General features: G+C 39.9%; 1 long non-coding RNA gene across 11 annotated transcripts in view; it reads left to right on the plus strand.

Annotated features, from left to right (window-relative positions):
* Nucleotides 1-16,917, plus strand: part of LOC117977801 (uncharacterized) — a 37,494-nt gene extending 20,577 nt beyond the window's left edge. For 4 of the 11 annotated variants that reach the window (XR_008623111.2, XR_008623115.2, XR_008623112.2 and 1 more), the window contains one exon: nucleotides 272-2,990. This is a non-coding gene — a long non-coding RNA (uncharacterized LOC117977801). Of the gene's footprint in view, nucleotides 1-271; nucleotides 2,991-3,024; nucleotides 3,135-15,656 lie in introns of those variants that run through there. The other 7 variants (XR_010110130.1, XR_008623125.2, XR_008623118.2 and 4 more) reach the window with 5 other exon arrangements.
* The last annotated feature ends 3,160 nt before the right edge of the window (nucleotides 16,918-20,077 follow it).

Below are 20,077 nucleotides of genomic sequence, written 5' to 3' on the forward strand. Positions count from 1 at the left end.
GTTTTTCAGTTCTTGATCCCTCCCTCTCTCCACCCTCTAAGAGTTGTCTATTATTTTTAATTTTATGTCCGTGTGTACCCAGTGTTAATTTCCATTTATAAGTGAGAACATGCAGTATTTTCGTTTTGCATTTCTGTATTAATTTGCTTTGTAGAATGACCTTTAGTTGCATTAATGTTGCTGCAAATGACAAGTTTTTTTTTTTTTTTTTTTTTGCTAAGTAGTATTTCTGTACAAGTGACACTTTTTAAATTCAATTTACCATTAATAGGCTGGACACGGTGGCTGATGCCTGTAATCCTAGCACTGTGGGAAGCCAAGGTGAGTGGATCATGAGGTCAGGAGGTCGAGACCATCCTGGACAGCATAATGAAACCCGGTCTCTACTGAAAATACAAAAGTTAGCCGGGCGTGGTGGCATGTGCCTATAGTCGCAGCTACTCGGGTGGCTGAGGCAGAATAATTCCTTGAACCTGGGAGGTGGAGGTTGTAGTGAGCTGAGATCATGCCACTGCACTCCAGCCTGGGAAACAGAGTGAGACTTCATCTCAAAAAAATAAAATAAAAATTACCATTAATAGGCACCTAGGTTGATTTATGACTTTCCTATTATAAATAATGCAGCGATGAACCAACAAGTGCATGTGCTATTTTGGTAGAATAATTTATTGTCTTTCTGGTATATACACAGTGGAGAAATTGCTGGGTTGAATCATAGTTCAACTCTCAGTTATTTGGAAAATCTCCAAGCTGCTCTCCACAGTGGCTGAACTAATTTATATTCCTATTAACACTGTATCAGTGGTTTTTTTCCCTCTAAAATCTCATCAACATCTACTATAATTTTACTTTTTAACAAAAGCCATTCTAACTGTTGTATGATGGTGTCTTATTGTGGTTTTTATTTACATTTCCTTGATGGTTAGTGATGATAATATTTTTTCACGTTATTTGGCTACTTGTGTGTATTCTTTTGAACAGTGTCTGTTATTGTCCACTTTTTCATGGGGTAATTTTTTGCTTGTGAATTCTTTAAGTTTCTTATAGATTCTGAGTATTAAATTTTGTCAGGTTCATTGGTTGTGAAAATTTTTCCCATTCTGCTAGCTTTGGGGTTAGTTTGTTTTTATTTTTCTAGTTTCTCTAAGTGTGATGTTAAATTGTTAGTTTGAGATCTTTCCAACTTCTTGATGCAGGTATTTAGCACTCTCAACTTTCCTCTTAACAGTGCTTTCCCTACAACCCAGACATTTTGGTAAATTGTGTCTCTTAATTTATTTCAAAATTTTTTTTAAGTTTCTGCCTTAATTTTGTTATTTACCCAAAATTCACTCAGGAGCAAGTTGTTTAATTTCAATGTCATTCTGTGATTTTGTGAGATTTTCTTGGTATTGATTTTTATCTTTGTTCCATTGTGGCCTGACAGTATGGTTGGCATAATTTTCATTTTTTAAAAATGTATGGATAATTGCTTTATGGCTAGGAAGTGGTCAATCGTAGAGTATATTCTGTGAGTGATGAGAAGAATTTATTTTCCTTAGATGATGTGTGGCTTAGCTATAAATGTCTATTAGTTTCAATTGATCAAGCCTGAAATCAAACCCCAGAATTTCTTTGTTAAGTTTCTGCCTAGATAATCTGACAAACACTGTTAGTGGGGAGTTGCATTCTCCTACTATTATTGTGTGGCTACTTGAGTCTTATTGTAGGTCTAGCAGTACTTGTATAACTCTATGTTCACCAAAGTTGGGTGCATCTACATTTAGGATAGTTAAGTCTTCTTGTTGAATTGAACCCTTTATCATTATGCCATGCCTTTCTTTGTTTTATTTTACTATTAATGATTTAAAGTCCTTTTTTCTTAAAAGAGAAACAATTCCAGCTATGGTGGCTCATCCCAGCACTTTCAGACTGAGGCAGTAGGATTGCCTGAGACCAGGAGTTTGAGACCAACTGAGGCAACATAACAACATTCTGTTTGTACAAATTTTTTTAAAGAAACTACACAGGTGTGGTAGTGTGCAGAACTGTGGTCATATTTACTCAGGAGACATAGGCGGCATGACTGCTTGACTTCAGAAATTTGAGGTTACAGTGAGCTGTGATTGCACCACTTCACTCTGTCCCAGGATATAGAGTAAGATCCTGTGTATAAAATGAAAAAATAAAGAAAAATAAAATTGTTTTAAGTTAAAAATAAATTCATAGATCTCCACTTCTTTTGGTTCTCTTGAATATATATTTTTCTCATTAGATTAGGCTATATTTCCTGGTTGCTTTTACATACTGTGGTTTTGTTAAGGTTTTGGTCAATTAAGAAACCACTACCTATTTTATCCTTTATGAAATAGCTTTGTACATGGGAAAATTGACAACATTCTGCCACACTAGTCATTCTGGGAGCTTCTCCAATCTGTTGTCAAAATGTGTCTTCGTTGGACTAGTGTATGTATTTTCGTGTTAATAAGGTTTACCTCTGTTTCCTTTTAGGAGCCTTTAGCCTCTTCCCTTTGTCACTGTTACAGGCACTACCATCTCTGTTGTTGTAAGAAATATTTATCTTTATTCTCAGTTGACCCAAGCTGTCATTTAAACTCTATCTCTATTCTGGTCAACATTAAATGTTAAAGGAAGCAATATCCAGTCTTTGGAGAACCCCGGTATGACTCAATAAGTCAGAAGTTTGCATACACATTTCACCCTTTTTTCTTTCCCGAGGGAGAATCATAGAATGGACAGATTTTTATCTAACTGCACTGTTCTGTAGTGCACAAATGTAACCAAATTTTCTTTCTTCTAAATGTGGTTATGGTTGGCTTTTTCTGATGTGGGGTGCTACAAACTCAACTGGCTTTGCTTGCCCAATTGTAGTTAAGTTCATACATCCATTGAGAGAAACAGGATCTCAGGTTCTGCTTCAACTGTCATTGTGTTCTCAGCTGGCCTCATTTTGTACATTCGATTTATAAAATATATTTTCCTTAATCTCATAACCGAATTTTTTAAAAAATTAATATTTTTCAGCTCTTTTAGCATTATATCCAACCAAGACCCAGAGAAAACAGTACATAGAAGCTTCTTTTCAAAAAGTACTATTGGGAAGATCGGGGAGCCCTGGCCTTGAAAATTTACACGTAAGGAAAGTGGGAAATTGAAGGATAAGTGTAAAGGGCACAAAGGATGTTATGATGAATATACCAGATATACAGCAATTACCTACAGCAAAAATGTCACTGCTAGAAGAGCTCAAAACCATAAAGTATTTTGGAAAAAGCATAATTAATGTTGATACTTTTTTCTGAACTATATATTTGTATAATTACATATCAATAACGATTTTTGAAACATATCATGTTTTTGAAACAAAATTTAGAAAATGTAAATAGTGGCCTAGACCGGGAATATTTCTCCTAATGCTATCCCTCCCATAGTCCCCCACTTCCCGACAGGCTCCAGAGTGTGGTGTTCCCCTTCCTGTGTCCATGTGTTCTCTTTGTTTAACTCCCAACTATGAGAGAGAACATGTGATGGTTGCTTTTCTACTCTTGTGTTAGTTTGCTGAGAATGGTGGTTTCCAGCTTCATCCATGTCCCTGCAAAGGACATGAACTCATCCTTTTTATGACTGCATCATATTCCATGATGTGTACATGCCACATTTTCTTTATTCAGTCTATCACTGATGGGCATTTGGTGTAGTTCAAAGTTTTTGCTCTTGTGAACAGTGCCATAATAAACATATGTGTGCATGTGTCTTTATAGTAGAATAATTTATAATCCTTTGGGTATATACCCAGTAATGGGATCGCTGGGTCAAATGGTATTTCTCATTGTAGATCCTTGAGGAATTGCCATACTGTCTTCCACAATGGTGGAACTAATTTACACTCTCACCAACAGTGTAAAAGTGTTCCTATTTCTCCACATCCTCTCCAGCATCTGTTGTTTCCTGATTTTTTTAATGATCACCATTCTAACTGGTGTGAGATGGTTTCTCATTGTGTTTTTGATTTGCACTTTTCTAATGACCAGTGATGATGAGCTTTTTTTCATGTTTGTTGGCTGCATAAATGTCTTCTTTTGAGAAGTGTCTCTTCACGTCCTTTGCCCATTTTTGATGTGGCTGTTTGGTTTTCTCTTGTAAATTTGCTTATGTTTTTTGTAGATTCTGCATGGTAGCCCATTATCAGATGGATAGATTGCAGAAATTTTCTCCCATTCTGTAGGTTGCCTGTTCACTCTGATGATAGTTTCTTTTGTTGTGAAGAAGCTCTTTAGTTTTATTATATCTCATTTGTCAATTTTGGCTTTTGTTGCCATTGTTTTTGGTGTTTAGTCATGAAGTCTTTGCCCACGCCTATGTCCTGAATGGTACTGCCTTGGTTTTCTTCGGGGTTTTTATGGTTTTAAGTCTTACATTTAAGTCTTTAATCCATCTTCAGTTAATTTTTGTATAACTAGTAAGGGAGATGTCCAGTTTCATTTTTTTTTCATATGGCTATCTAGTTTTCCCAACACCATTTATTGAATAAGGAATCCTTTCCCGATTACTTGGTTTTCTCAAGTTCTTCAAAGATCAGGTGGTTGTAGATGTTTGATGTTATTTCTGGGGCCTCTGTTCTGTTCCATTTGTCAATATATCTTTTTTGGTACCAGTACCATTCTGTCTTGGTTAATGTGGCCTTTTAGTATAGTTTGAAGACAGCTAGCGTGATGCCTTCACTTTTGTTCTTTTTGCTTAGGATTGTCTTGTCTATGCATGATCTTTTTTGATTCCATATGACATTTAAAGTAGTTTTTTTTATCATTCTGTAAAGAAAGTCAACGGGAGCTTGATGGGGATAGCACTGAATTTATAAATTACTTTGGGCAGCATGGCCGTTTTCACAATATTGATTCTTCCTATCCATGAGCACTTATTGTTTTCCATTTGTTTGTGTCCTCTTTTATTTCCTTGAGCAGTGGTTTGCAGGTCTACTTGAAGAGGTCCTTCCGATCCCTTTTAAGTTGGATTCCTAGGTATTCTCTTTGTAGCAATTGTGAATAAGAGTTCATGCATGATTTGGCTCTCTGTTTGTCTATTATTGTGTATAGGAATTCTTGTGATTTTTGAACATTGATTTTGTATCCTGAGACTTTTTTGAAGTTGCATATCAGTTTAAGGAGATTTTGGGCTGAGACGATGGGGTTTTCTAAATATACAATCACGTCAGCTGCAAACAGAGGCAACTTGAGTTCCTCTTCCTATTTGATTACGCTTTGTTTCTTTCTCTTGACTGATTGCCCTGGCCAGGACTTCCAATACTATATTGAATAGGAGTGGTGAGAGAGGGTATTCTTGTCTTGTGCAGATTTTCAAAAGGAATGCTTCAAGTTTTTGCCCATTCAGTATGATATTGGCTGTGCATTTGTCACAAATAGCTCTTATTATGTTGAGATAAGTTCCATCAATACATAATTCATTGAGAGCTTTTACCATGAAGAGGTGTTGAATTTTATTGAAGGCTTTTTTTGCATCTTGAGATAATCATGTGGTTTTTGTCATTTGTTCTGTTTATGTGATGGATTACATTTATTGATTTGCATATGTTGAGCCAGCTTTGCATCCCAGGGATTAAGCTGACTAGATCGAGGTGGATAAGATTTTTGATGTGCTGCTGGATTCGGTTTGCCAGTATTTTATTGAGGATTTTCGCATTGGTGTTCATCAGGGATATGAGTCAGAAATTTTCCTTTTTTGTTATGTCTTTGCCAAGTTTTGGTTTCAGGATGATGCTGGCCGCATAAAATGAGTTAGGAAGGAGTACCTCTTTTTCTATTGTTTGAAATAGTTTCAGAAGGAATGGTACCAGCTCCTCTTTGTACGTTTGGTAGAATTTGGCTGTGAATCCTTCTGGTTCTGGACCTCTTTTGGTTGGTAGGCTATTAATTACAGCCTCAATTTTAGAACTTGTTACTGGCCTATTCAGGGATTCGACTTCTTACTGGTTTGGACTTGGGAGTGTATATGTGTCCAGGAATTTATCCATTTCGTCTAGATTTCCTAGTTAATTTGCAAAGAGGTATTTATAATGTTCTCTAATGGTATCTTTTATTTCTATGGGATCAATGGTTATATCCCCTTTATCATTTCCTATTGCATGCATTTGATTCTTCTCTTCTTTCTTATTAGTCTGGCTAGCAGTTTATTTATTTCTTGATCTTTTCAAAAAACCAGCTCCTGGATTCATTGATTTTTTTGACGGGCTTTTGTGTCTCTATCTCCTTCAGTTCTGCTCTGATCTTAATTAATTCTTGTCTTCTGCTAGCTTTCGAATTTGTTTGCTCTTGCTTCCCTAGTTTTTTTAATTCTAATGTTATGGTGTCGATTTTAGACACTTTCTGCTTTCTCTTGTGGGCATTTAGTGCTATAAATTTCCCTTTGCACACTACTTTAGCTGTGTCGTATTTTACTTTTTAAGCCCTCAATCTTTCTTTTTCATCATGATAGTCTTGACAGTTTTATGTTTATGTAAACTGTAAAATTGACTACACAGTTTTTAGAAATATTTTACCAAAATATTTTATTGAGAATGTACGAACCAGTCAGTGAATTAGGGGAGAAGTTGCATTGTAGTAATAAGTAGCCACAAAACAAAACCCCGAAGGACATCCAAACCAGAATAAAACAAAACATTTTAACAAAAACAAAAAGAACACACTGGCAACAAATATGTGCAGTTTATATCACAAAGATGCTCACATCTCCACTCTAAAGAGAGCTTTTAGAAGTTGATTTAAAATATGAGAAAAGGCATTATCCCACACTTCACAGAAAAAATAAATTTAAGCAGCTGTTAACACATGAACATTATATCAAGCTCAGATATAATCAAAATTAAATATTTGACAACAGATTCTACAGTTTGAGAGAAATAGAAAAGTGTTTTTTGTTTTCTCCAGGCCCACAAGTCTAGTTTCTTGGACTTCCTCACTATAATGGGGGTTGTCATCAGATCCCCAAAATATGGGAAACACAGAGCAGGTGGTGGCTGAAGGTGGGATATCCTGTGAAACCATATTTAAGTTCAGAGCCCTTGGTCCATTGTATTGTAATCAGCTGGCTCAGGAAAGAAGACCTGGCTCTCCTGAGCTCTACACCTACTGCACTGGGTATGTTAGGCAGCCTAAGAACCCCTGGGGCCCAAACCCATCCCATCCTAATATATCATCCAGTATCGAGGACTCTGACACCAAATTCTCCCAGAGCATATGCTTATGCAGTTTTACATTTAATTTCTCATTACATTACAATTGGGAAAGTGAGGCCCCAAAAGAGGCAGGGACTGATCCAGATCTCAGGAGGTGGGCAGGTTCCAGAGCATTAGGGAGGGCTCCAGCTTCCTAGGCCTTGGCTCCATCCCACCTATCAGGTTTGCTTTGGAAGTTAGAGCCTGTAGCTTCACATTCAGGGGCACAGAGAATGAGCAGATCCAGGGTTCTGTTCACATTGGGGACCTCTCCATGTGAGTTTCAAGATAACAGGAGTGGGGTTTTGCATCCAGCTCTGAGGGCACCTGGAAGTAAAATGAGCTATGCTCCACCTCAGCCTAATGTAGACAATGCCTACAGGAAAGCCTGTTTTCTTCCTCATAAATAGGGGTGCTTGAAGTGCGTGACCTCGATGATTTCACATACTCATAAGTGTCTGCCAGCCTGGGTTCTTGCTCTGAGACTGTGCAAAAATGCATCCACTCTCTTCCGGTCCTTCAAATCAGAGGGAGGCATGGCAGCTTCAGAGGCATCTTGGGTAGATGAAGATGAGACGGAGCTAAATATGCCAGAGCATTGGACTCTGAGGCTGAAGTCCACGGAAAATCCCAGCTCCTGTTGGGCTCTTAAGGTCCTCATTTGAAAGTGGTAGAAAATAATTTCACTGGATAAGGGGAAGATACCTCATGAATAAATAGCACAACCTAAAAGGCAGAGGCAAACAGAAGGCAAAGGGGGATTCCCAGGTCACTCATTGTACTTGGGGCCTTCAGATTCTGCTACTTTATCCCCTAGGACCTTGAAGAACCAGTGTCTTGAGGACAGAAAAATCAAGGTACCTGATTTGTTCCATAGTGTTCCTGCATGGGGCTGTAGGGTTAGTGATGGCCTGGAGGTGGTTACAGCCAGCTCTGTTTCTGGTGCCCACTGAGCTTTGCTGGAGCAGCTGGAACAAGTAAGAGTCACACACCTCATGTTGTTATCAGTGATCTCCACATTATCAGGTGGTCAAAAGAGGAAGGGATATTAGAGATCCCCCATATAATCACTTAGCCAGTCTTTTTTACCTTGTGCTCACCCTTTGCCAGCTAACCAGGTGGGTGCAACGTGGTACAGAAAATTATTACATGATGCCTGCACCCCCCAACTCAGGACCAAACAGTCTGAGGACAGCTGGACAAAAGCACTAAAGCAAGTATATGTGAAAGAAAAGAGCAAGGACTATAATATAAAGTAGAATGTTGAGAAGAAAAGCTGGAAAATTATTGCATGGGAGGACCTAAGGCCTCACTGAGTTGACTTTTAATCCATGATAAGGATGACAACAGGGAGGTGTCTCTGCACAAGTATGTGTCAGGAAGAAGCCACCCTTAGTGAATAGATTCATAGGTGTGAGTTTGGCAGAGGTTAGAAAGGGACTAGTTTGGCTGCAGACAGCCTGAGGAAGAGATAAGCAGAGGGCTGGAGAATCCTAGGGCCTGGGAGATGAGGTTAGATATCTGCTCCTTTCTGACAACTTTGCCCTATAACTCAGCACTTTTCAACAACATATAATACCTCATAATGTGTGGACCAGAATTTGGACATAGTTCAGCTGGCTACCTCTGCCTTCAGGTCTTTTATGAGATTGGGGCTGTGGTCTTAACTGAAGCAGGACTGGGAAAGCATCAGCCTTTAAGCTGACTCATGTGAAAATTGGTAGGGTTTAGTGTGGCTGGAGAGCCTGACTTTCCTTCTTTCTACTGGTCTAAGCACCCCCTCAGCTCTCTGTTATGTGAGTCACTACATGGAGCAACTCATAGCATTGAAGCTTGCTTCCTGTGTTTGAGGAATACAATATAGGGACAGAATTAGACAAAAAGGTTTACACAAAAAGACACAGAGAGAGAAAAATCGAGGGCACAAACAGGAAAAACCCAGTAGGAGAAAAATGAGAGCTTTAAAATATCTTGACAGGGTGCGGTGGCTCACAACTGTAATCCCAGCACTTTGGGATGCTGAGACAGGTGGATCGTCTGAGGTCACGGGATTGAAACCAGCCTGGACAACGTGGTGAAACCACGGTCTCTTCTAAAAATACAAAATGAGCCAGGTGTGGTGGCACATGCCTGTAATCCCAGCTACTTGGGAGACTGATGCAGGAGAATCATTCGAACCTGGGAGGTGAAGGTTCCAGTAAGCCGAGATCACACCACTGCACTCCTGCCTGGGATACAGGAGCGAAACTGTCTCAAAAAAAAAAAAAAAAAAGGAAAAAAAATCTTGAGAGTTAAAATAATTTTTCTCCTATATTTGTGTTAAAATTGTAACCCCCGGTGTAATGCTGTAAGGATGTAAGATGTAATTAACTCCCGTGGGTGGGACCCTCATTATAGAGATTACCGGCTTTATACAAGAAACCACAGAGGCCTCTCATCCTCCTACTTCAAAATGAGGATAAAACTTGAGGTGTGCAGTCTGAAATTCAGAAGCGAGTCATCACCAGAGCTCAACCATGCTGACAACCTGATCTCAAATTTCGAACCTCTAGAAGTATGAGAAATTAAGTCCTGTTGTCTATAAACTGCCTATCTATGGTTCTTTGGCATAGCAGCCTGAAGTAATAGAAAAGTGATATCCTTCTCTGTATTTCATTGGACAGAAGCTGAATTTGTACCACTACACTGTTAAAAAAAAGACTTAAAATGGATTTTCATAATGAAAGATAGGAAACGGCTTGTTGAAACACTAAAATTTTATCGGCTTATAAGATTTTTGAACATTGGCTGAAATTATTGGAACCAATATGGCCAAATGAAGTCCATGAAGAACCAGTTTGCAGATGTTAGAACCCAAATTTCCATTGTGTGTTTCATACTAACTCTCCCTGAATTTGCATGTCACCTGAGAGGAAGCAAGAAGAGATGACTGTGTATGTCTCATGACTTTCCATATTCCTACTTTCCTTCCAGCAATCCCTTATAGAACCCACCTCTTAGGCCTTTTCTAATCACTGTCTTGAAGCCAGTATAAGAAAACAAATTTCAGCTGGACTGCTATCTCCTTGTTGGCCAACCTACAACATGATATTTTCCTCAAAACCCAAGGGCCATACTACTGGCATCAGGCAGTAGGCCATTTTATTCAATAAAAAACAGAGTCACTCACCACCTAGTACTGTGAGGCTTTGTGAAGTCTTCCCCTGTCACAGGCATGATAAGGCACATGGATATGATTCTAAATATAAAGAGAAAGCACTAGAAAGTTGAATGGCTGTATTATGTCATTGTCATACTGCAATGATGAAGTACCTGAGACTGGGTAATTGATAAAGAAAAGAAGTTTAATTGACTCACAGTTCCACATAATTGGGGGGGCACCTCAGAAACCTTCCAATTACAGTGGCTGACAAGTGAAGTGAGTGAGGGCATGGGATGTACCAGATGCTTATGAAACGATCAGATCTCATGAGAACTCACTATCGCAAGAACAGCATGAGGAGAACCCGTCCCCATAATCCAATCCTCTCCCCTCAGGTTTCTCCCTAAACACCTGGGGGTTATAATACACAGAGGGGTTTGTGTGGGACACACAGCTAAACTATATGAATGCCAGAGGACAATATCTACATTTAATTTCAACTGCATACTGGAGCAGAATGAAAATGAGGCCCAGTGGAGAAGTGACATTCCCAAGATCACCCTGCCAGACCCAGGCCTGTTTGAGTTGTGGCCCATGCTACCTCCCAGCTTTTCTCCTAATGCTTCCATCTCTAAGTGTGTGCATTATCTACAGGTAACACCACATCATGATTTTTATGTTTTATCTTATATACACTTAATACGATCCCTAGGAAGTAGATGTTAGCATCATCCCCACTGTGCATGCTAGGAGGCTGGGGAAGCCTCGAATACTCAGTGACTTTTATTGGGTCCCAGAGCTGGTAAGAAAAACAAGTTTATGTTCCAGCTGTCTCTTATATCCTGGAACCTAGGCTGCATTTAGTTCTTTCCAGGGAATTAAGGGGAAGTTGTGTTTGCATAATTGTGTACAAATGAAGAGTTGACATTGAAGAGGAGATTGAGCAGTTAGTAGCATAGTGGGACCTTTGGGTAGGTCTTACAGAAAGAAGGGGCCCAGTAGATGGAACCTTGAAGAGTTTAACACACTTTCTTGGTGACAAAATCCAACAGCAGTTAAGAAACCAGGAACCCACATCGTTGAGACAGCTCTGTATCCACCTCTGTTAGTGAGAGATGCTCAAGAGAGTGAGATGTTCTTTCATTGTGCCCTGAAATTTCTGAGTTTTGGCCTTACAAAGGCTCAATGTAAAAGTCTTATCTGAAAACACGGATGTCAACTCAGCCCTCATCACTGATGTCCCTGGCTATTGGTCGAGTGCACCTACAAATAACACAGGGCAGCCCAGGACAGGCCCTTCCACGCGAGTCCTCTCTTGTCAACTCATCTGGGCAGTCCCACACCACTTCTTAGTACCATGAGTTGTATGGGGAGCAAGAGGGAGGGCACTCTTCTTGGACTGAAGCAGATTGTCAGGTGTTGGAACTCTTGTGTACCTGTCATGTTCATACCTAGGCCAAAGCTGTCAGAATAAAAAGAAGAGGGTTGAAGACCGAGTCTGTGTACTCAGATGTGAATTCCAAGACTTTAACTTGTCCTCTGGTTTCCTTCCTTGCTGGAGATTTATACAGATTCTCCTTACGTGCCTAATCTGAAGAGCAGAATTTCTTTTCTTTTCTTTTCTTTTCTTTTCTTTTCTTTTCTTTTCTTTTCTTTTCTTTCTTTTCTTTTCTTTTCTTCTTTCTTTCTTTCTCTTTTTTTTTTGAGGAAGTCTCTCTCTGTCACCCAGGCTGGAGTGCAGAGAAAAGCAGAATTTCTAGTGGAGGTGTCACATATGGTGAAAACAAGGCAGACCACTGATTTTTCTTTGCGTGGTTTCTAGGCACGTTTTTCAGAGCTGCGTTCAGATTGATGAGGAGCTGTTTGATGTGGCCAACTCCACCCTCTTTTTGGAAAAAGAGCAGGTGCACTAAACCAGCAACCACAGCCAGCACCGGGCTGTGGTAAGAGCAGCCACATAGGGGTCTCTACAGACAGAAACCCAAGAAGACCAGGGCAGACCCAGTACCCAGACTCATATAGGAAAACTCTCTGGGCTGTGTCCTATGGCCTTCCCATGAGTAACTGATAGTCTTGATCCAGTGGAATCTGGCCTACATTAGTGTCAGTTGCAAGTTGGTTATGTGGAAAGTCTCTGTTCACTCAACTTGTGTGAATAACAGTAAAGGCCTTTCTATTGTTTTCACTTTGCATTAGGCCATGAGTATTTGTGCCTGTGGCTGCAGTTTGTATTAGTTTCTTGCCCCAGGTATCTGCTGCAGCATGCAGCTTCAGTCCTACCAGACCCTCAAAACTTAAAAGCTAACACTATTACTAGGGAGGATTTCACAGGAAAATGGAGAAAGGGTTACACACAAAAAAGGTTAAACTTTTCTATGCATGTTTCTGCAATGTGTTATCTCAAGAACTCATCTCTGTAGCCCATCAGGGCAGGGGCTGGGCTCTCACCTTTTGATAATATTCCATAAGGGAGGTTCTTCCCCACAGTGTTTAGTCTTCCGACGCTGGTACAGCCTGACATGATGACATTCTACTCTCATGTCGGTCATGCTGCAGGGAATATTCTGTGAGTGTCTTAATAGGCTGGACTCATTTGCTAGGGTGAACCTCATCTTTGGTGCTCACTTTTCTGTTATCTCATAATTAGTTTTATTCTAAGCAAATCTATGTCTATTTTATTTATCTGTTTACTTATTTTTATGTATGGAAAAACACATTTTTTAATTTACTTATTTATTTAGAGACAGGGTCTCCCTTTGTCACCCAAGCTGGAGTACAGTGGTAGAGTGTTGTGATCATGGCTCATTGCAGCCTCAAACTCTTGGGTTTAAATGATTGTCTCACCTCAGCTTCCTGTGCTACCATGCCCTGCTAGTTGATTTTAATTTTTTATAAAGAGAGAGTCTCATTATGCTGCCCAGGCTGGTCTCAAACTCCTGGGCCCAAGCAGTTCTCTCATCTCAGCCTCCCAAAACACTGGGATTAAAAACATGAGCCACTGTACTGAGCTGTGCCTACTTCAAAAGCCTGAAAATAAAAAATCGATAAATCTTTGCCAAATTAAAAATAAAGCAATAGTTTCCAGGTCTTAGATAAAGACAATTCTTTGTCATGAAGAATGACAAAAGGCTTATTTAGCTGTTAAAATGATTTGCTTATATTTCAAAGAAGCAGAGAAAAAAAGGTACATATACAAGTTTTCCAGGCCAGGCATGGTAGTTCCTGCCTGTAATCTGAACATTTGGGGAGGGCAAGGCAGGAGGTTCCCTTGAAGCCAAATATTTGAGTCCAGTGCAGGCAACATGGTGAAATTCTGTCACTACTAAAAAATAAAATAAAATAAAATAAATATGGCTGGGCATGATGGCCTACACCTGTAATCCCAGCACTTTGGGAGTTGGAGGCAGGTGGATAATGAGGTCAGGGGTTTGAAACCAGCCTGGCCAAAATGGTGAAACCCATTCTCTACTAAAAATAATAATAATAAAATATTAACCAGGCATGTTGGTGTGCGCCTGTAATCCCAGCTACTCAAAAGGTTGAGGAAGGAGAATTGCTTGAACCTGGGAGGTGGAGGTTGCATTGGGACAAGATCATGCCACTACACTCCAGCCTGGTCCACAGAGCAAGACACTGTCTTGAAAAAAAAATAAAAACAAAAATAAATAAAGCTAGCCAGGCATGGTTGTTCATGCCTATATTCCTAGGTAATTAAGAGGTTGAGGCAGGAGGACTGCTCAAACCCAAGAGGTTAAGGTTACAGTGAGCTATGGTTATGCCATTGCACTTCAGGGTAAGTAAAAGAGTAAGATTCTGTCTCAAAAAATTAATAATGAACGTGTTCTAAATTACATTGTTTAAGAAAAGGGAAAAAAAATCTTTTTTTATTTTCAAGTGGGAGAATAGAGCCTCTCATTTCTAATTTGTATTTCCTTCTGCAAAAACTTGGTCTAGGCCCATGGTCTTGAACTACTGGACATCTGGATTTTAGTAGGTGCTGGATTCAGGCAACTGAGGGGTGGCCTTGGGCACACTGTGTGCACATAAAAGAAAGAGTTTGAGGTGTACTAAAAGGTAAAAGAGGGGAAGGTGCTATTAAGAACCCACAATTGGGAGACAGTACAGGGTTGGTGGAAGGACTGGTTCATGCTATGGATACTGACCCAGGTGAAACTTTCCTCTGAGTTATTTCTATGTTCATGCAGGAAGACGAGATTATGATCAGGTGGCACAGAAACCTGGGATGGTGAAAAAAACAGGTTGCCACTGCAGATTCGGTGTCTAAGGTAGAACATATGCCAGGGATCTTATAGGCATATGTGTGGGTTTTTGGTGGGAAAGTCTATGAGGAAAAGTAGCATGGGCAAAAATCTTGATGCCAGAGACCTGTGCTGGGAGGGGCTTGATCACATCAACACGCAGTGCGTATGTTCAGTGGGTGAAAGATATGTGGTGGCCTCAGGTTGGCAGGAGGGTAGAAGGCATCTGTTCTCAGAACTTCTTCCCTCAGAGTCCTCGGTCCTTCTCACCGTGGGAGGATGCCTGGAACCATAGGGCAGTGCATGGTGTAGCAGCCTGTGTGCAGAGCAGAGCCTACCTTCCCCAAGATACCTGGAGTCTCTCTCCAGCAGAGGCTCCACATTGTCTTTCTTCTTACAACAATTTTGATCCTAAATGTGTAAAGTTCCCTGAAAACCCACTGATTCTCCAACATCCATTTGTTGCCCAAAAATTAAATTCTGACACCACTTAGAGTTTGCACAGATCCCACAAATTCAGGGCTCAGTCCCACATCACCGCTCTCACTGCAGAGGAGAGTCACATATCCCAGAAGCCCATCTATACTTCTGAGCTACCTCCTATAAATCTGAGACTCCCATAAACCCCTTTTCAAGTTAAATAATTTGATAGAATTACTCAAAAAAACTCAACAAATAAGTCTAATTATATTTACCACTTTATTATAAAAATATAACTCAGAAACTGCCAAATGGAAGAGATGTCTAGGACAAGGAACAGTTGTGGGTGAAGGTAATCCTGGAAATAGCTATATTTAAAGAAATTCCCCCATTCTTTGTGTTCTCAAAGAACAGCTTAGTGAAGAGAACGTGCTTCCCATTATGACTTTGTGGATGTTCTCCCCCCTTTTTTTAACCTATCACAAAGATGGACACAGATTGCAAATTCCCATTTTTAAAAATGAACAACCATTCTGTAATTTAGTCTTCAGTGGTCAAAACAGAGTACTTGTTAACAAAACTTTGCTTGTTCCTCTTCTTCCCTCAGCCCCTGAACTTTGACTCACCCACAGCCTCAGAGAACCTACAACCCATATTTATACACATCCCTCCTAAGAACAGGCTGACTTCAAGGTGAAACATTATCTTATCTGGGATCTGATTTTGCTACCCTCCATCCTGTGCTTCCCTTCCAACCTTCTTTGTAAACTTGTTTTCTCCTTCCTAGGAAATAAAGCCCTTTTCCGCCTAACCTTTGAGATCCCCAAAGATCTAATCATTTGTACTTTTTCTTTGTTGCAACACTTCTTAAGTAACTTCTTAGACAAAGCCTAGAAACAGTCTCAGGACAATAACAATTCTATTCAAGAAAGAATCTCCCAACATTTCTTCTGTCTCAATCTCAACTGCATCTGCCTGTGAACTTCCAACTTACCAAAGCTCTGTATCTTCTGACAGTGACAAAGGCTCCTTCCATGGTTGGTGTCAGCAGGCTTCGATACCTGCAGGACAGACACTCAGGAATAATCCACTGGGCCATCAGTGGCCCCCTTTTGCAGGGTCACCGTTAGCCTTAGCTTTTAGTCAATGGTCTAAGACTTCTACTTCCCAATTAGTCATTCAGTTAGTTTTCAATTTAAAAAATACTTCATGTTTGAAGAATCCAGCAAAAATTATTTAAATCTAACGTTTAAAAGAGAGGAAATTATGGCCAGGCATGGTGGCTAATGACTGTAATCCCTGCATTTTGGGAGGCCGAGGCGGGCAGATTACCTGAGGTCAGGAGTTCAAGACCAGCCTGATCAACATGAAGAAACACCCTCTCTACTAAAAATACAAACTTAACCGGGGGTGGTGGTGTATTCCTGTAATCCCAGCTACTTGGGAGGCTGAGGCAGGAGAATTGCTTGAACCCGGGAGGTGGAGGTTGCAGTGAGCCAATATCGTGCCATTGCACTCCAGACTGGGCAACAAGAGTGAAACTAAGTCTAAAAAATAAAATAAAAATAAAAAAGAAAATTATAAGGGGCTTACATTTTATAACTCAACAAGAAAAGCCAAAGTATCTATCCCTTTCAGAAAATAAACATGTAATTTAATTATGTTCAAAACAAATCATTTAGTAAACAATTAATCATATGTGAACACTTCCAGGAGGTGCCAAGTCCCAGCTCCTAAAACTTAGCATTACCCTCAAACACCCAAATAGCAGCATATGGAACAGAGATATTCACTTTTACAAATTCTCTGTTTTGAAAAAAAGAACAACTGATGTAATAAATGTATGTAATTTGACAATTAATCTACCTCATGTGCTTGTAGATATGTATTCATTTCCTACCATAGTAGTGGAAGAGAGACTATCACTGTCTTTAACATTTCCAACAGTAAGCCATGAGATTCTGCTTGAAATCACCTCTCAAACGAATAAAAAACAGAACTGGGAAAGATACTATGCTCATTCTGCTAAAGAAATAGGCAAGTAACAATTTTTAACAAGTGAAATATATTACTACTTAATTTTATTCAAAATTCACCAACTTAATGTGCTTTATAAATATTTTCATACCTTTCAAGCTCTACTGATAAAAACATAATTTACATTTAATTAAAAAGTGAATTTAAACTAAGTACAAAAATATTTTCAAGGTGACAAACTTAGGAGGTGACAATGCCGATTGAAACACAGACATATCAGACCCAAGTGTCAAGTCAAGCCATTCTATTACTTGGGATATTTTCCCCACTCACATCTGGTTCAGTGAAGTGGGTGATGAGCGTCCTACCAGGAGCCGCTATGCTGTGCTCCACTGTGTCTGTGAGGTGCATTTTACTTTGCAGGTTTTTGCACTGCCTCACCGGGTTGGGTTTCTTTGTGCTTTGAAATATTTTCTCTCCCTTCACCAATCTGAGGACATTTTTTCCTCAATATCAGCATCCATTTGCCTGGCCTGCAATGTGTCTCTAAGGAATGGAAACTAATCGTTGGGGTAAGAAAATCTTAATGTCCTAAGGGGTTTGCTTTTAGTGCAAGGGTACACCTAGAGATTCCTTCCAGGCACAGCTCATCCAACCACTCCACAGAGAGGCTGCATTCCCATACCTTGGGCTCTTCCCTGAGAGGAGGTGACACAAGGGATGCTATTTACTAGACACCTCAAGAGTCATGGCCACTGTTGGCATCTTGGGGAATCCTCAAGCAGTTTTGAAACTCAAAACCAAGAAAATAACAGGATGGCTGAGGATGTATTGCCCTGTGAAGTTTCCAAAATGAAACCTCAACCCAAAGACATTCTGATGGGGTGTCTGTGCCAAGGGAAGTTTAAAGAAAGGGGCACAAAGGTTTTCTGCGATTTATTTTTTTTTTACAGTGGGGTGTCAGGGGATTATTCTCTGCTTTCATCTCCTGTAAAATGTTTACAAATGAAATTTTTTTAATTGACGTCCACTGCTTTTTGACAAAATGAAGAATTAAAATACTGTGTCTGAAATGTACAGTAAAGAACAGTTGATAATGTTGTGGATTATTGAAGGTTAGTTATTGTTGGTAAGTGTCAGGAAAGAACTGGAAATTTAAAATCTGATTGCAAGCCAGAGTTAGGCTGGGGCAACAGGGAGGTAGATTTGAGTCTCTGCCTGCCACACGTTTGGAAAATGCATCAGAAAACTAGTTCTCTTTTGGAGTGTTAAAATAACTAAAAAACAGGTGATTATGTTGAGGTGGCTCTAGTGTCCTGAGCTCTGAGTGGAGAGACAGGCCAAGGCCCCCCTAGTTCCAAAAAGCTGCCCATTCTTCTCCAGCTGTGCACCTGATTATATAGTTTCCACTCCGGCACCCATGATTGGATATAGTTCAAATCCCTACCCTGCCCCCTCAGGCCATGAGTGACATATGTGATTTGACACTGGGTTGAATAAAGCAAGAATTACAGGTTTTCCCTGGATCCTTTTCTGGCAGGGCTTCCTCCGTGAACTAGAAACTGGCCCTGCCTGTAAAATATTTGCATTTACATTTGTATGTAAGATTATTTGTATTAATGAATAATATGTATGTGTTATTCATACATGGAAACAATATAATGAGAATTATTTTAAAATTTCAGATGTTTTACTTTCCTGGTACATCTAGGCTTTAGAGCAGGCAGCCTGAGATTTAAAAGGGAGGCAATTCTCTAAGAAATAATATGTGAGGCACATGCGAATTTTAAATATTCTAGTAGCTACATTTTAATAAATACACCGGGCATGCTTGCCTGTGCCTGTAGGTCGAACTATTAGGGAGACTGATGTGGGAGGATCACTTGAGACCAGGAGTTTGAGATCAGCCCTGGCAACATAGAGAAAGCCATTTCTACAAAAAAAAAAAAAAAAAAAAATTGAAAAATTAGCCAGGCCTGGTGGTGCATGACTTCAGTCCCAGCTACTCAGAAGGCTGGAGCTGGAGGATCACTTGAGCCTGGGAGCTCAAGGCTGCAATGAACCATGATCACACAACTGCACTCCAGCCTGGCTGACAGAACAAAACCCTGACTCAAAAAACTGATCTCTCGAAAGGCATTTTCTTGTTCTGCAATGTAGCCAAGCAGCTAAGTAAGTACTGAAGCCATCCTTTAATTTTTAACAGGGCAAGAAAGCTTTCTAAGACCCCGAACTCCAGATATGCGATGGGGCAAATCCTGAAGTGTACATGGCTATCTCTCACAGCTAAATCATCCCTCACCCCTATCCAGCGCTTCTTACCCCTGGCGCAAGAGAATCACCTGCGGGGAGGAAAACTTTCAAAATCCCTTAAACCGAAGTTGTAACCGCTCAATTAAATCAGAATCCTTGGAGCTGGATCTGAAAAAAAATATGGTTGAAAGTTGTGCAGGTGATTACAATGTGTAGGCAAGCCACAAAACCATGGCTTTAACCAGGAGCTTTTGTTAGAAATGATTTCTCAAATGAATGTAAAAACGTTTGCTGCTGAATTGTGACCTTTCAATTTTACCTGCTTTTCCTGCAAAGTATATTTTGCAGACGCAGGCAGTGCTGCTCCCTCTGTTCCTGATTCACCCAGTACTGTGTGTGCTCAGTGCATCCTGTGCACGGATCATTGTGTGCCCTGGCCTGGGTGAGCATCATTCTTCGGGGAGAACCTTGATGAAAACAAAGCTGCATTCCAAAAAGTTAAAACCATGCTACTTACAGTGTTGAAGTAAAAATTAAAAGACCCAGGGGGGCTCACCCAAAAGTTAAAACATAAATAAATAACTTGGAACATTAACATACACCTGATGATGTCCTGAGTGAACACGCCCCACTTTAAAACAAAACAAAACATTGCTATTATTCTAAAATATTAATTTAAGATTGTTATGCAAATATGTACTCTTTAAATTTTTATTGATGTATAACATGCATACAGCAGTATAGGCACAAAATATTTAGGGAATGCTTGATGAATTATTACTAAATAAGTGCACTTGT

Source organism: Pan paniscus, chromosome 17, assembly GCF_029289425.2.
Source record: "Pan paniscus chromosome 17, NHGRI_mPanPan1-v2.0_pri, whole genome shotgun sequence".
In the NCBI taxonomy this organism is placed as follows: Eukaryota; Metazoa; Chordata; class Mammalia; order Primates; family Hominidae; genus Pan; species Pan paniscus.